Below are 18,892 nucleotides of genomic sequence, written 5' to 3' on the forward strand. Positions count from 1 at the left end.
CCTCTTAATATTTTGACACCTATTCAAATTAAAAACCTGCCCCCTCTAAGTCCCCGTAACTGTTTTCCCTTTTTGAAAAAATATAGGAAGTTAAGACAAAATGTTAGGTAACGAAACCGTTTTGGAGAAAAAAATCTATGTGTCACTATTTAAAGATGGGTCACATACTTGAATGATATGGCCCGACCACATCGTAGCCGCACCGCCTGTTCTTCAAACCGTAACTGAATTCAACCTCAAGTCTAATTCGATTTATTCTCTGTCTCAGAAGAGATGGGTGATTACAGATTTCAAGCTTTTTCCATCGAATTACAAGGAAGAATCTGTGGGTCGATCTGCTTGTGCTGGTACAGATTTTTGTTTTTCTTACTTTTCAATTTCGATTCCCTTGGAAATGACTTATTACCTTTGAGTTTGGGTGATTTATTGTTTTGTTTCTTGTACCGATTATGATTGTTTCTTCTTCATTCTTCTTCTGTCTAGGGTTGGTGCTTAACTTGAGCAAACATGGAGAAGACGCTGAATTTGACGAGAATCAGAAATCTAAGAACTACTATCTATTTACATACTACTACTGCTACTTTGTTCTTTACTCTTTGTGATAGAGAAATTATATGGCGAATGCAATTTCTTCATTCATTGTTTATTTGGTTCTCTCTAACATGAATTTCTAGGGGTGTTTCTTTGCCAGAATTCGAAGATAGTTAATCTGCACATGTATGCTGTAAAAATTGTGGATGTCGGTGGTTCAAAAGACCCTTTCTTAACCCAAGTACCAGATTTTGCAGTACTTTTTGGCAGTAAGCTGGACGCAGAGGTGCTGGGTTTAACTTCTTTCATATCATCCCTGATATGACAGTTATATTTATCATTGTATATCCAAGTAATTGCTGTTTTTTGTAGGTTTTATCAATGTCGATGGACCTCTTTGTAGATAAAACCATGATAACAAAGGCATCTCTTGTATTCCAGGGATCTATTGATATCACAGTAGTAGATCTTGAACTGTTAATTTTTCTAATGATATTCAGCACTTTCATGCTTCAGTAGACTACTACCCAATGTTATAGCTTTTTCTCCCTTTTTTGACGTGCAGCTAGTTTTGTTCAAGAGCTTTCATGTTAGACATGAGTATTCTAAACACACAGCTAATCAGATTATGTATAAGACATAAAATGGATCTCCATCAATCCTTTATTAGTTGCATCATACCCACAGACACATATTTATCCGTTATTGATATATAAACCACGAATAGAACAAAATCATCATAATCTAGATTCATAGACTGGTTTCTTATTGTTCTATCCTTTTATAATCATCTATTTGATTGAAAAAGTATGATTTGTCTAGATGTCATTGGTTACATAATGAAACAACAAGTAACAAGTTCTTTGATAATGGTAAAATGAAGAATCTGTATCTTGTCCCATAACATTTTGGGCTAAAAGAGGCCTAGTAGCGTAATACTGATGGGGTTATAGGTCTGAATGCTTGAATTCCTGTATAGAGATGTTTTCATGTATCTGTACATTCAATTAGTAAAGACGAAATTTGATGTATAGAACTGGTTTTCTAATTGAATCGCCATCAAGGGGGGGTTTATAGAGATGTTTTCATGTATCTGTACATTCGAAAAAGTATTTTTTGTTTTTTTTCTATACTTGATCCATGGGCGCGAAGAAGCAGAGTTCTTTCCACAGAATTCGTGTACTTATTGATCTTTGAAGAAGTGCGCATTTCACACCTGGCCACTTTATAAAAAAAGACATGGAACCAAGCCCAAATGTAATTGGATAACATGCAAGTATTCGAAATAAACTTGAATGAAGAAAAGAGAGGATATAAACCTTCATATCCTCTTCTATTTTATTCTTTAGTTTTTGCAGAGTTGTGGTAGCTCTTGTGTTTTAAATGAGTTTTATTTCTTTCATGAATTATGAATTGAATATTTGAATAGCTATGGACTCCACTTTGTTCAGCTCTTTAATGTCTTTCATTTTGTACTAATTTATAACGTGACTGCAGCCTCTGATGCAAGCTGGCTGCCTGATGTTGCCTTTTATTTTGGTTTGAGCAGCTGATGGCCTTGAAGAGTTGGTTTGCAGGTAGGTTCCGGCGGTGCTGAAGAATGAATTTGGCTAAGGAAGATGCTGTTATCTGGTTGCAATGAAACTGCAGGTGCGTTGCAGTGAGCTTAACGGAGATTGCAAGGGATCTGATATTGCTGCTTAGAGCTTGTGATGATTGCAGGCTAGGCTTGTAACCTGAGCTTGAGCTAGTGATTGAGTTGACATGAAATTGGAAATTCTTCAGGTAAAGCTACGACGATGTGTTTCAGGTAAAGCTGAAATTGGTACTGATATTGAGCAATGAAGCTGAAACATTTGCAGCTGCAGTTCAGGTTGTATGGTCTAAAAACTTATACTTGGGATTAGTCTTAGAGTGTTCTGTTTTATTTGTCATCTTCTGGTGCCTGCATTACTTAGCTATGTTACTAGTAGCTATTGGTGTGGCTCTTTGTTCCATTTTTCTAAGTCTATTAGAGTCTAACATGGTTCCAACTTCCAAATCAGTTCTCTAGGTATCCAATTCACCAATATAACATGATTCTGGCGCCACTCTTTACTATTCATTATATTGGGTTGTTATCTTGGTTTACTCAATTAAGTTTTCACTTGTGTTTTACAGAGATTCTGCCATTGGATCTGAAGCTTGCAGTCACAATGTCACCCACAATAGGATTCCAAGGGTTGAGATGATTTTTGAAGCTGAGAAAGAATAGCTAGAAGGGTTTTACTAAACCAAAAGTGTTATTAGATTATTTTTTTCAATGTCGAAGTTCTGTAAAACGGATCTTTTGTAGTAACAAACAATCACTAGTCCAGAAGGGGCTATAAATCACGAATAAAGTCTGTTATAAAACATGAATTAACACGGTTTTTATTTGTTATTCGAACCGTTATTTATTTGGTGTGACTCTTTGTAAATTACAAATAAACAGCGTCATAAAATATGACAAATAAAATTTGTGACTTAAAATCACATACATAAGTCGTTATTAAGTATCAAGATAATTATTTGCAAAATAAAATAACGGTTGATATCTGCTATAAATACTATATTCAGAAAATAATAATAATAATTCAAACGAGAATCTAGTATTCAGAAAATAATAATAATAATTCAAACGAGAATCTATATTCAGAAAATAATAATAATAATTCAGAAAATAATTCATTTTTTGGGTACTGAATCAGGCTTGGGTATTCAAATTTTGTGAACCTAAAATCCAATCAGATTCAGATTTGATGTATCTTATTGTAGTTTTGTTTAAACTCAATCTGGACATAAACAAAATTGCTTAAAAAAAGTGAAATAGAATCGGTTAAAATTAACTTGATTGATTACCCAACATGAGGTTTAAAATAGAATCTGCGATTACAAATCGAAAGATACCTACTAGCAACCCAAAGATACATTGAACATTAAAACTGAATTCAATTTTCTGTCACATTGCCACTGTAATTTGTCACCTTTTCTTGAAACATCACCAATTACTCCTCCATCGTATTAACCGATGACCTCTTGATTCTTACAGTAAAAGGAAGCTTTGCCACGACGCCAATATGCCTACAAAAACATATTTTTGAAAAAAGTGCAAGATTGAGAACAAAATGGTAGGATATCAAGAGGTTACAGAAACTAAAATGCAAAAGGCAATAGTTCACATTGAACATGTGTAAAAGTTGTATTACCTTGCTACGGTAAAGGTGGCAGATCTATAGACTAAGATGGGTCCGACAATTTTCTTCAGGAAACCTAATACCCACAACATAAGGCATAGGAAATAAAACTCAATTAGCCTGGTATTTAAATACTAGCGAACACATTATAGATTTCTATTTTTACCTGAATGTGACTATACACAACAACTGCAACACAAAAAATCCAAAGTAAAAGTTACCCATAATAAGATCATTAGCTACCACTGCAACAATTACTATCAATACTATTAACCTGCATCAAACAATGACAAGGAAAATTTATTCAGTTATCTATGGAGTATACAACTATCCAGGAATTGACTAATATTAGTTCCCAGTTATATATCTATTGTTTTACATGATGGAAGTCAAACTCACAATGCAACTAAGCAAGGGAAATTACCACAACTTTATACAAAGCAATAGCCAGATAAGAAAACGTACCTTGTTGATATATGGCTCCGTTTGACCCGACAGCTCATAACCCTGCAGCCCAATCAATGATATAGAGTCAATTGCATCTTATGACAGATCCAAACAATTATCTAGGAATGCTCTGTCAAACCAACCTGTTTAAAATAAGCAACATATTATTTTAGATAGCTCTGCCTCACAACTTATTATTTTACATAGCTCTGCTTAACAACATACTGCTCTTACTGTTACTAGCCACATGACACATCCCCCAGGAAAAAGGAACAAATAAAAAGAGAGAGAGGAAAATCACAGGCACAAGTTGGTTGGTTTTCTATACCTCAAAAGGTGAATCATGTAAGTCGGGTACCATTCCTAGAAAATTATATGGTTAGTACATCACTGACTGTATACCGTTGTATATTTGATAAACTCAAATGTGAGCTAGGAAGGTTCTATAGGGTGAGGTTTAGCTAAAACTGGTGATGCAAAAATGAGCTTAACCAGTTGAGAACGAAAAAACAAGCACTGGAATTGAGAGTTCACTCTCAAACGTTATTTCCCAACCTTGAGTTTCTTCTAGAAATGATCTCAGCTGCCAACGCTTCCCAATTTATGTCTGAAACTTGCCTGCAATGCATTGGAAAGCATATATAATATGTCCAATTGCAAAATTGAACTGATAGTTGAAATATTTTCACCATGCGGAAACAGAAGGAAAGCAGTGACGCAATAAATCTGTCCACTTACCTGCCGTGGACAGAAAAGACTCATCAAGGACCTTCCATGTTCTGCCAAAATAACAAAATGAAAAGGCAAAATATAGCAATAAGTAGAGAATCAATAGTGGGAACTTGGGTAAAATTTAGTAGGACTATAGGAAGTGAAATCAAGGGAAAATGAAGCACCGTGTACTATTTATAGTTAAGTTTTCGAGTATAACTTGTCTACAAAACACAAATGCTTATCATGTTAAACTAATTTGTTAATTATATAATGTAGATGGCAATGAGAGCAAGTTTTTAGCACATCCACAAAGTAACACCTATAGTCTATGTAAAATATTATGCCCTGGTTCACAACATATTATTCTACATGATTTGATCTTTAAAACAAGATTTGTACCAAACTCTCCACCATTTTTCAACCAAAATTCCACTACTACTACCACTGACTAAAATTAAAACCATAAATTCACCTTAAACATTTTACTCACAGCAAGAAATTTTAGTAGTTCATTTACAAAACCCATGTATAACCAACAAATACACAAAACGGTAGAGTCACCATTCAATTAGTAATTCTAGCTGAAAAACAGATCAAACCCATAACCCAAAATAAGAATTTTGAACAATCCATTCACAAAACCCATATACAATTCCACAGTAATTGAAGAAACGATTACCTCATCGTTTCCATTAGGTTGTTTCTGAAACCAATTAATAAAACCTATAAAGAAAAAAAAAACAAAGCAAAATCAGCCTACATATAAAAATCTAGGGTTTTTAAATTCAAAACCAAATCTGGTGGAAGAGTCAGATAAAGATGATTATACTTGGATGTGGAAGTTGGATTGATCGAAATTTGTAGTTTCGATCTTCACCTAGTAACAGGATTGGAGCAGACCTGTGAGAATAATTGATCATCTTCATTAATGAAATCCACCAGATAAGACCTGGTTTTGCTTAAAAGTACGAGCATTGCAACAAGTAGCAGTAACTGCAAACGTCGATCGAAACGAGAAAGATTAAGATCCAGTTATGGTTGGGAACAAAATTTTGAGAGAGAGAGATCGAATTTGGCTGCGAGGTTCTGGCTGTGAGCTAGAGAAAACGAAAAGGATGGAGGAGGCCGACTGAGAAATAACTAGGGTTTAGTTTGTTTGTTTTGCATTGGAGAGAGGCAGATACTAATCATAGCCCGTTAGATCAATACGAACTCAATTTCCAGAAAATCGAGACTACAGACGGCTAACCATTATTAGAGACGGCTAACCATTATTAGCTTTGTGGAAACATGGCCCTATACGTGGCTAGCCACTTTTAGGTACGCCATAACTACACTAGAGGTGGGTGTAAAAATACCTGATATATGTGTCGAATTTATTATGTCATTTACTGGTTCATTATTTTATCATAGACATGGTAAATTATCACGTTTGAGAATGATAGTTTATTTATGTTAAATGATGAACCCTATTATTTTCATGTTATATGACTGAATTTTTCTATGAAACATTATTAACGTGATTAATTTGTCATTTAAAAGCGTGATTTATATCCCTTTCTGGACTAGTGAATATTGATTATAATTGGAAATCTGATCTTTCTTTCATGGTTATTAAAGTATTACAAATCTAATTTTGTATTTAAATTCTCAATTTTTATTTTTATTTTTCAAATCGAATATGTACCACAACTCAGAATTACAATTGTCAAAGAAATGACATGTAACTCTTCCCATAGTTGTCAAAGAAGTGACATAAAATTCAAACCAAAGTTGTCAAAGAAGTGACATACGGCTAAAGCACAAGTTGTCAATGAGATGACATACAACTCTAACAATTGTTATCAAATAAGTGACACAACTCAAACAATTGTTGTCAAAGAATTCACATACAACTCTAACCATAGTTGTCAAAGAAATTTCTACAATCCCAACAAGTGTAGTGTAGAAGTTATTTTCACAACCCAGGTATGAGTTGTGTTAGGCATTAAGAGGAAACTTCGAAAGACATTCACAACTGAAAAAAGCGTGGTATACAATGGAACGACAACCGTGTTTACGACTAGTATTGAAGAGTTGCAAAGAATTGAAGACTTTCTACAACCCCCCTGTGCAACCCATGGATATCCGTCATCGTATATCGTATGACAACTCTTTTCTGGAGTAGTTGATCGATGTTTTTCCCGTAGTGTTATCTTCTTCACTCACCACATTAGGTATATTATCAAAAAAATTATCTTCAAAATAAACTTCTTGGTAATTGATTTTGTCTTCAAAGTGAGTGACAAGAACTTCTGATATCTCCTTTGGGTTTGAAATGATATTTCCTTCTTCATTTTCTAGTTCAACAATCATATTTTGAGTATGCCTTATTCTTAAATTAACATGAAAGAACTTTGAATTGGAGGCACCATCTTTTAACCACATTACTCTTGATTTCTGTTGAACTATCTCCTTTTGTGGCTGGGTAAGAACTTCAAGTTTACCTCTTGCTGTTATAAGTTTATTCAACAAAAAAATATTCTATGGTGTTTCATCTGAAGCTAGAGAGTTAGTCATCACCTATTCTTCTGCTTATTTAAGCTTCTTATTAACATCTCCAAATACAAACCAATTCCAAACCTTTATTTCTTGTTTTAATCTTTTTAACTTACTCATGTAAACAAAAATAGCATTCCCTTGTAACTCTACATTCCATGATGTTTTTACCATGTTTAAGAAATCTGGATGAGACTTCCAAACTTTAAGAGCTCTGAATGGAGTGTTTACTGGTTTAGAGATATTTGCATTTTCTCCATATAGAGTGCTGTGATCTGATATTTCCCTAGCTCCCACTTGATAACCCCAGCGAGGATACAAGTCAACCCATTTATCATTGAAGACTGCCCTATCAAGAGTACTTACTATTCTCTTCTTCCCAGCTCTATTATTACTCCAAGAGAATTTTAAAACTGTTTTTGGTGCTTGAATTAAACCACTGCTGTGAAGACAGTTATTAAACTTCAACATGGAAATTCTCAATGGTTTTAATCCTCCCTTTTTTTCTTCTTCCTTAATCACTGCATTAAAATCACATATTGTCAACCATGGCTTGTTATGTGAGCTTAAGTCTAATATATATTCCCATAAATCTCTCCTTTGAAAAGTCAGATTAGCAGCATGTACTCCTGTAATAAGAGAACCTCCCACTTACACTGTTATAGATTGAGCTGTACTAGAAATTAAAGTTGGAGGCTTAATTGATGCACTCCACAAAATCCAGATATTTCCTTTCCTTGTATCAGTTATGTTGTGAATTGCTTCATAATGCATACCTGGCAATCTTAATTTTTTACAAAAGGTTGTAGAATATTTTACTTTTGGTTCTGCAAGAATCACTAAAGTTGGGATAAAACTATGGACTAAACTTCTGAGTTTATCTTTGGCCTTTTGTCTTCTAGGGCCTCTGATATTCCAGAAGACTATCTTCATTTGCTTGGTTGAGTTTGAGAAGAATTACTTCCTCTCAGAGTTTCTTTTTTACCACCATGAGAAACTAAACCAGAAGATTGATTTCTTGTTTGTATGATACTACTATGCTTTGTAGCGTTATGTTTTACTTTTGGAACTTCTTCTAAAACAACTCCTTTTTCCACTCGAGGATTAATATTCACCACTGAGTTAACTGATGGAGCATTAGACACTGAACTGAGAATTTTGTCTACACTTAATACTGGAAACTCATATGGAGAGTTTAAAATGTCTTCATTAAAGTCTTGTAAAGCTTGGAATTTACCTGAATTGGGTCTTGTGGAGGGCATATCAACTGGATGAATTGGAGGAATGATTGCATCTACTTCTTCATCACTTTCTATTAGAATATCTTCAACATTTTCTAGCAAATGTTTTTTTCCAGGAGAATTGAAGCAAATATCAAATCCTACTTGAGCAGGGACCTTTTTTGGACTCAGCTTCTTCCAAATCTTCTGAACAACATTCTGAACTGTGGCTGTTTCCTGTTGTTCTTGAGCATTTCTATTTAATTTGTATTCTGCAACATAATGCCCAATATTCTTACAATAATTGCAGTACTTGGGAAGTTTAGGTATCTGTACTTCTTGTTCAAATCCACTATACTTCGATTCCACCCATATTTTGCTAGGGATGGATTTTGATAAATCAATCTCAACAAATACACTAGCATAATAACCTGCACCTTTTTTCAATGTTGTCTCATCTACTTTAATAGGTCTTCCCAAAGCTTTTCTCATATGTAAAATAATTTTCTCCTTCCAGTATTCTAAATTTAGACCAAGAATATTAACCCATACAAAAACTGATGAAGATTTCTGAGTTGTTGGGTTAAAATTTGGTTCATATTGTTTAATTTTTAGATTTTGGTTTTCTACAATCCGATATCCAGACCAAATATGTTGCTTATCTGATTCATTATCCAATCTATATTATAAAAAGAAGTGGTGTGTGTGTAGAAGTATAAATCCGACCCTTGATTTCGTCATCCCACGACGCGGATCGATTCGTTATATGTTGTATATAGACGTCCGTCCGATCGTTGGGTTTCCTGATTTGACTTTGTCTCCATAAATTTTCCTTACTTGAATTCGTTTTTGATGTGCATCCGTCCATTGGCGAGACATACATCCGTCATGCGATTCCTAGATTTTCCTTGTATAACCCCGTTTCTAACTACAAAACAGTTTCCTAACATTTAATTACCAAAAACACGTTGATATTGATTTTATTTATAATTGTTTCCTACACTTTCATTCCCACCGTTAAGCTTCTCTCCAAACCCTCCAACCCTAATTCAATTCTTTACAATCAAAATTGACCCGTAAAACACATGGTCTTTACTGGGATATCGGTGGTACAGAATGCTGCATGCTCTATCCGACATATTAGAGTTTCTGCACCAAACTAAAAAGAGACCTTTTGATTCCTTAAAAGTTTTCACTGGATAAAAAATCGGACTAACACCACTAGGTGGTTCGCTTCACAGTTGAAATTTTAGGACTATATGCCTTATCGAATACAATAAATAAAGGCAGTTTCAAACAGGGCATCACGTTTACTTACCGAGGAAGCTAATGTGACCATGCTTTGGCCCAACTAGATGCCCGACATTATCTCTAATTCCTAAAATTACTAAACTCTGTTAGTTCTTGCTGACCCTATAGTTTCGAACCTTGAATCGATTCCTCATCGCTTTTACCAATCGATTTTAGATTTAGACTATGCGACAAAAATTACGATACATCCCAACTATCTATTTATATCATAAGTCTACAAAACTAGAGATAGTCGAGATCTCCCGAAAAATACAAAAAAAAGTCAGGGATTTTATTATCTTTCTTCTCCAAGATGAGGATTTTTCATTGTCGATCAGGATTACCGAAGTTAGGACTTACCTAAGCCCAACTTAGCATAATTTAATTACCAATTTTCTATTCGGACCAAATTTCTTAAGTTAATTATCGATTTCATAATTTGGCTGAATTTCTTAATGACCATATTTCCAATCATAACAACTCTCTATTGCAAACTTAAAAATTCACTACTCACAAAATAATTTTCAGGTTAAACAAGAGAAGCATATGTAGTTGGTGATGCTGTGGAGAAAACGGATGCTGATCAAGGGAAAAAAGGGCTGGTTGATCAATTTATAAGTTTTTGGTGAGAGAAAAAAAAAAGAGGATCACAGTTGGTGCGTAAAAATTGCTACAACTAATTTAACAGCGCGAAGCTTTAAACCTCAAAATAAGACACTTCTACAGCTTAGTAGTTAATTAACTTAGAATTTGTTGATTAGTAATTAATTTGCATAATATATAAGTTTTATCAAGTGGTTTATGTGCATCTATATTATTGAAAAAAGTGGTGTCTGTATCCTTGTGGTAGTGATCGTTAGTTCGTGAGGCATAAATCTATCTATCCGTTGTGTATACAAATGGGTTATGTTCGTTGTGACTCAATTTTTCTAAAATAACATAATTTCCATAATTAGGTTTCTAGTCTAACTTAGTTTTGTAATTTAAAACATTTAACTTTAATGCTAAATATTAGTTTTGACGCTAAATGTTCTAACCAACAGCGGGGGCCGTAAGCTTCGGCTTATTTCACCCGACCACATCGAGACCGTAGGTCCCCGCTAATTTATAGGCCTATTTCCATAAATTTCGACCTAATCACAACTAATTTTAACGTGCAAACATTATTTGCCACTATTGCTAATCCACGGTAGGGGCCGTAGGCCCCGGCTTATTTAACCCGACCAGCGAGACATCCCCTGATCAATCTATGAGCTCAACTCCCGGGCTACATGCCTCGACTCAACCTCTGAATTTTAACCAAAATGGATACTATGTTGGACCCTTGATTTCCTAATCTACGACCCCGGCTAATTTGACTCGACCAGCAAAAAACTAAAACCGTAGGTCCTTTAGCTAGCACTAGACCGTTCCTATTAGCCAGGGTTACTATTACCTGGCTAACTAAAAACAATATTATAACCTGGCTATTGATATCATCCCGACCAACTTGCATGTTGACTAAAATATTGTGGGAAGAGACAAACTGGCCGACCAAATAACCTAAAAGAAATCGATAAAGGTTGAGCCCCGGCCGTAGGACGGGGTGATACCTAGTTTGATTATAAAGAAACCTTTTCTGATAGGAATTAGTTGAGCATTACCCTTTTAAACTCTATTGTCTTCTTAGTGCTGTTTCTGCTACCTTGATTTTAAGCTCCACAAAATCCAACCTCCCAATTAAACTGTGTTTCCATTAATCTAAACTTTCATCAATAATATCATTAGGGATAAACAGGGAAGGTGACTCTCCATGTTTCCCACACTCTGGAATATCTGATTTTTCTGAGTTTCCAACATATTTATTTTGTGATCAATTAATGGAAGAAAACTCAGAATTCAATACACCAATCATTAGATTAATTGAGATGTAAGAATTACCTGAAAATCTATATCGAAAAACGATGAAACTCCTGAGAATTCAATGACCAATTCGCGACGATTTTTTCGTCGAGTTAAGCACCGATTCGCAGAGCTCTCGGAAAGACCTCTATGCTTCTTGTTGTTGGCAAGGGTTCTCATTAACAGATGATTAAAGGAGACAATGGAATATGTGGTGATAGATCCTCAGTTAGCAATCCACAGTGTTTGTGTCTCAATGACAGGTTCGTTTCATCATGATTTCATCTCTATTTTGCTTTACATTCTCATGGTGTTTTCTAGTTTATAACCCACTTGAAAATTTCACCTCTAATATTATTTTTTTTTTGTGTGTACAGGAATCACCTATCAATCTGTTGTCATAATGAATTATCCTTTCAAATTCTGTTGATTACTTTTGCATCATCCATTGCTACTGGGACTCTTCTCTGTGAAATGAAGACAAATCTACTTCATTGTTTGCATTATTAAGCTTATTTTTTCTGGTCAGAAGGCAAGAAACAACATATAGTGTATTTTTTTACCCCTTTTTCCCAGCGATGTAAACTTGTGTACTGGGATTTCTCAGTATCAATTGAAAAAATAAGAAAATGTAACTGAAATTTCTCAGTATCAACTCAATAACATCAGTTCAGTCTTGGTTTTATCCTTCTTTTTTAGTGATATTGAGTGCATTTTTTTGAGACCTTACCAGCATATAAGTACTTACATCCAATGGTCAATGTAATGGCAAATCACTTGATCCACAGCTGAATTACTCCATGGGTACAAAATTGGTGTGATTAAAAACGGTTCAAGTATTTCGTAAAATCTAAGACTTTTTCTTGGTAGTAATTCTTTTGTTGCAGAAGGTAACAACTATGTAATCAACCATTGAAATTACTACTTTGTTTTATGGAATTTCTCGGCGTAAGGAATTTGAAATTGGTAATTATCGATCGTCCATTTAAGAATCAATTTGGCTTTCTTGCCAGGGGAAAAAAAATAGATTGAAGAGTAAAACAAGAGATGGGTATTTATAGAATCATTAGTGACTTACAATGTGTCTTTTCACCATTAGGTGACTCCCCATGGCCAATGGTGACTCTCCATAACACATATTCATGACTAGGTGTCTTATGGTGAAAAGGCATAGCCCAAACAGATTTCTCGGATTTTAAATCTTGAAAACAAATTTTCACTCACCTAATAATTTTAATTTAAAATTCCAACAATCCCCCACATGAGTGAAAATAATGACTCAACAAATTTTTCAAACTTTTAAGAGCACAAGTAGAAAAATATAATACATCGGTAAATGGTAGATTTTGGCTTTGAACCAAACCTAGTGAAAATTTACCGGATTTACTAGCCAATCAGTGGACGTGATGTTGTTGAACTATCAGCCGTTTGTGTAAATCGATACAATAAATCTCACACATTATATCTCCTTATAATCATCAAATTCTCGGTTGTGTTTATTCCGGCCCTGAACGTTCTTGGTATTCCATGAGTGCTCTAGATTAACCTAGTCGTTAAAGTTATCATAGAAGCGGACGCGCTTATCACTCATATAGGTGATATCCTATTTGAAAGTATCCTGCCATACTTTTCTTAGTTAGACTAAGCTATAGGAATCATTAAGAGAAAATCTCAACCTCTTACGTGACAGGCAACACTGACTCTTATCATAGGAATGGGAAAGAGAAAATCTCTTTCAGTATTATCTGGCGGGTTGGTCACAATTTAATTTGTCCTTTTCAACCTAGACCATGGGATCTCCAATTATTTAGGTTGGGTTACCGCTGCAACTTACTCTTTAGTAAGGCTATAAACTCATTCCCCTCAACATGCAATTATAAGCTCTCTCTTGAATTTGTATCCATTGTCGCGACTTGATACAATTCTCAAACACTATTTCTTTTAGATACACGCATTTGAGAGCAATTGCTTTATGGTATTACGTTGACCTTGCATTCGAAGGAACGTACCATAATACCATTTTAGGCACGCGACGTTTTGATGAATTTATCATCATAACATTCTTGTTATATGACCATCACACCCCCGGAATTCTGTAGTAGAAATCCATCGAGTAATAATACTTTGCTTTTTACTAAGCAAAATTGGTACCAAAGTAAATGTCTATACTTGATCCGTTGTAGCCAACAACATTTGTATACCATCGAATGAATTGGATCACTAGCCCCTTACCACGGACTAATTGAGTATCATTCCCATCAATGATTCTCTTACTGTTTATAGTGAAAAATCTGTCTCACACTCGTGAGTTTCCATCTGTTCACGCGAACAAGTCACATGCACCGAACAGTTGGACAAAGTGGAGCACTCCTTCCTCCACAGAGGCTACAACTATGCAAAATATGCAACTAAACATATTTTCTTTTCATTTCAAAATCGGACGAATTTCCAGTAATTACACAACTCTGTAATTATTGATGTATCCACTCCAGAATAAGGTAGGCCACTATTCATTATTAAGATCAACTTGTTACTCAAACCGGTGGAATCCAATTTTCCCAGTCAATTAAAAATCTTATGATCATTAAGTAACACCTGGGACACCGGGGTTTTTGATTAGTTATCATGGCAACTGATGACGTTGCAACTCTTGTCCTTTGAAATGAAATATGAACAGTTGTGTCTGTTCAAAACGTAAGATTTCAAAGGTCATGTCCCCGTAAATAATTAATCCCAAACGGTTACTAGAGATGAAAGCAGCAATTTTTCTATTAATTACGTCCCTGACATCAAAATGAAATATTCACTCTATAAACAGAAATTATACCCACTCATCTATCGTTCTATTTTCCTTAATTCACCCAATCAAGAAAAGTTAAACAAAATGATCTTATTAGCATCTACTGTGAGTTTGCATGCACCAGATAAATATAGTTAATTAATAAGATCCTATACTCATGAAAAGCACAACCAGAATATGGGTATGTCATGCATCAACAGTAACATATATGCATGCTATTATGCATCGAACATGATGGGAATGCTAATCTCACTGCACCAAAAAGGAAGCATATATTGTATCCAAAGAAACCGAAAGTACTGAGAAATGGAATTGTCTTTAAGACTGTTGGAAAAATGCGATTTCGGTTTCTCGGAAATCCTGTTCATGCGACAAACAAAATAATAAAAAGAAAAGAGTTAGAAAGACTTATCGGATTGGTTGATCAAGGCGGGGTAATCCTCTTTTCTTAAAGACAATTCATCTCCGCATACGGTGTTCACGATTTTACGGATGTCGTCTTCCGAGATACAACGATCATGCCTTGTAGTATGTAGCACTACAATACTACTAGGCCAGCGAATGTTGATAATTACTGTGCTCTTAAATAACTCTGACTCATGACTTGGAAACTTGTTTTTCTACTTCTCAAAAACTTGTGAAAACCCATGCAAAAGTAAAACAAAAGATGGGTATTTATAGAATCAATAGTGACTCACAAAGTGTCTTTTCACCAATAGGTGACTCCTCATGGCCAATAGCGACTCTCCATAACACCTATTCATGACTAGGTGCCTTATACTGAAAAGGCATAAACCAAGTATCCTGTTATAGGGGCGGCATTGTAATAGGACAAAAAGGGTCATTACATGATAACTCAAGTGTCCCTTTTCCAAAAAAAACAACTGGAAATAACAAATTAACCCTCATAATTGATAACCTAGTTTAGTGATGATAATCAAGTTTAGTGTTAATGATTAATTTCACTTATATTAACTCAAAATCAAAACCAAAATCAGAATTTTAGAGTTAAAAAAAAAAGTTTAGAGGAGAAGGTCAATCTCAATCAATTGAAGAAATTAACCAACAAAATGAAGAACCAGGACCTGAAAATGACCGGGTATACTTCTAAATTAGTCCCAACTAGCTTTTTGTTGCTCAAAGTTATATAAAGTATGTAAAAAATTCAATTTTTTACATTTTCAAAACCAATTACGGTTGGAATTTTGCTCATAACCAATCGTAAATCGAAGTTACGGTTCGTAAAAGATGAACTACCAACAGTAACTGGTTAAATTTGAAGAAAACCCAATCGTAAAACCAGTTACCTTGGTAACTAAATGCTCGATACGAACCGTAACTCAGTTACGGTTGGTAACCAAATTCTCGATACCAACCGTAACTGAGTTACGGTTCGTAAACTAAAACGGTTACCAACCGTAACTGATGAAAATTCTCAGATATAAGAACATAGGCTGGTAATTGAACTATTACCAACTGTAACAACATCAAAATCTCCAGTTACAGTTCGTATTTGAGTTAAAATCAACGTAACTCACATAAACCCAGAAATTTCAATTTCAATTTTCATATAAAACCCTAATTTTTGATAGAAATTAAACTTAAATCGAACAAAATAAACCAAATCGTAACTGGATTTTTAAAAAATACCTCATATAAGTCATTAAACTACACTTGATTAATTTTCGAATCGTCGATTAATCGAAGACGATGAAATTTTGAGTTTTAATGGAGGTTACGGTTGGTGGGAGGAGGAGAAGAGAAGAAGAAAGAAAACAAATTTTCGATCTTGGCGAAATTGGGGCCTAGGCCAGTTAATTTGGGCCTACGACTAGATGACAAAAAAGGTCATTGAATAGTAAAAAAAACCACCCCTTATCCAAATATTTTAAAAAATGGCTAATTTACCCCTTGATTAATTAGTGTTAATCGGGTTGTTAATTGATATTTAATCAAATTAAAGTAAAATTAACTAGTCTTGATTCTTCATCAAAACGTGAACTTTTTTTTATTTTTTTATTTTATTTTTTGAAAAAAATCAAACCAAATCAGTATATGTTCGTGCTCTTATAAAACGATTCTGCGTCGGCTTTTCAATTCACAAAAAAAAAAAAAAAACCAGAATCGCTTTTAACAAATGTACACAAAAACCGATTATGGGAAAGAAAAAAAAATCAAATATAATATACTCGATCTGAAAATGAGTATGGTTTTATACTCGATTTCAGTTCGCGTATAAATTTATATATTCATTTTGAGATTGAGTATGAAATCATACTCGTTTTGAAATTGTTTAAAATCATACTCATATTCATTTTCAATTTGGGTATAACCAGAATCGGTTTACACGGTACACACATAAAAACCGATTTGTGACATTGCACAACAGGAATTGGTTTATAAAAGTGCTCATATAATCCGATTCTATAAAAAAAAAAGATACAGAAAAATTGTGAATAACAATCGGTTTACTCGACACACATATAAAATCCGATTCTAGCATTATACATCAATAATCGGTTTTTATAAGTGCTAATTTGATCAGTTTATGGGCTAAGCAGTTATGAATTCAAATGGTAGACAATCGGGCTATGTGGACATTAACATTGACCGATTCTGGTTCAAATTTCTCGAACCACAAAACATATCCAGGACAATCGGTCTTGTGGGCATGAACATAAACCGTTTCTATTCGCAATCGGATCACATGTATATTAACGTTAACCGATTCCGGTAAACCAGGAAAAGTTTGATTTCAAAATTTTCAATTTTTGAGCGATTGCATGATACTAAAACTTAGTTTAGATTGAGAAGAAGAATCAGTTGAAGTGGAGATTAAAATAAATTTGATTTTGATTTTAGTTTTAGTTTTTAATTTTATGATTTTGATTTTTAATTTTACGATTTGAGTTTAATGATTTTGATTTTAATTTTTAATTTTATGATTAGGATTTAATGGGGACACATTTATAGTATTAGTATTTGATAAAGTGTAAGTTGGTAGTTTCATCTCTTAATAAAAAAATTTGTCCTGTAGTGTAGGCCCAAATTAATTGGAATAGGCCCCAATTTACCCAGATTTTCAATTTAGCTTTGATTTAGGTTAAAAAATTGGGAGGATAATCTAGTCAATTTACACCCCCAATAGGACATCCCCTAACCAACTAGAGGGACATTACTATCACACTGTCGCCCCTCTAATAAACCATGCCGCCCCTATAACAGGCTTGTAAACCAAACATATCTCTTGGAGTTTACTAATTTTCACTCATATAATAATTTTAACTTAAAATTCCAACATAAATCACCACATAATTATCAATTTAATGGCAATCTACGTTCTTCACAGCTAAATTTACTCCACGAATACAAAATTTCACCAAGAATGATTTCCAATGGCTTGTTTTATCGAATATTTTACAATTTATTTTGGCTATTGTTTGTACCATAATATTTGGGTATCAATACGGGCTAACTACATCGACTATTAGCGAAAAATATATGTCGGCCAAGCCTAGCAGCCTGTATATATATATTGGTCAAGTTTGCTGACCCATATCCAGCAATCTGTTTCCATTGGTTTATTCCTAAAATCCTAGAAGAAAGTTCTAGAATATTACAGATTATTTGATAGACAAGTCTATACAGCTATATAAATATACGAGAGTAAACCCTAAAGAGGGTAAGCTTTTGTAACATGGAGAAAACCATTGTAATGCTCATCAATAAAATATTTGTCCGTACGAGAATTATCCGTGAATGTAGGCATAACTCGCCGAACCACGTTAAATACTTGTCTCTTCAATTTATTTTTACGTTTTAAAATCCTAATTTTATATCATCATCAATCAATTATGTTTTGTACTTAAAAGTAATTTTGGGTACAAACAGCTATGATATGGTTCCAAATCTTATAGACTTCTGATTTCTTTGCAATTTAATTAGCTCGAAAAGCTAATATTTCTTGTGTGGTAGACCCTTTTAGCTTCTGCGATTAGAGGTGCAGAAATAGGACACAACTGTAAGTGGCTGGGGTGAGCCTAATTAAGATCCCTGCAAGGTGCAACATTGTGTGTCATATATGGATTTGGGTGTCAATGTTTTTCATTTCCTTTTCTTATCTTAAGATCTTAAATGCACATATAATAAGATAAAGATTAATGACGACACTTGTTAATTACGTGCTCAACTGTATCAAAGAGTCCCACCAATTATGCCTTCTTAAGCATCTCAAGGGTCAACGACAACCAAAAAGG

The 18,892-nt window shown here is 34.2% G+C and overlaps 1 long non-coding RNA gene across 1 annotated transcript; it reads left to right on the forward strand.

The window, feature by feature from the left end:
• The first annotated feature begins 204 nt into the window (after nucleotides 1-204).
• LOC113335532 lies at nucleotides 205-2,975 on the forward strand. Its single transcript, XR_003353399.1, has 4 exons — nucleotides 205-347; nucleotides 484-817; nucleotides 904-2,404; nucleotides 2,692-2,975. It is a non-coding gene; the product is annotated as an uncharacterized LOC113335532 (long non-coding RNA).
• The last annotated feature ends 15,917 nt before the right edge of the window (nucleotides 2,976-18,892 follow it).

Source organism: Papaver somniferum, unplaced genomic scaffold, assembly GCF_003573695.1.
Source record: "Papaver somniferum cultivar HN1 unplaced genomic scaffold, ASM357369v1 unplaced-scaffold_15, whole genome shotgun sequence".
Classification (NCBI taxonomy): domain Eukaryota; kingdom Viridiplantae; phylum Streptophyta; class Magnoliopsida; order Ranunculales; family Papaveraceae; genus Papaver; species Papaver somniferum.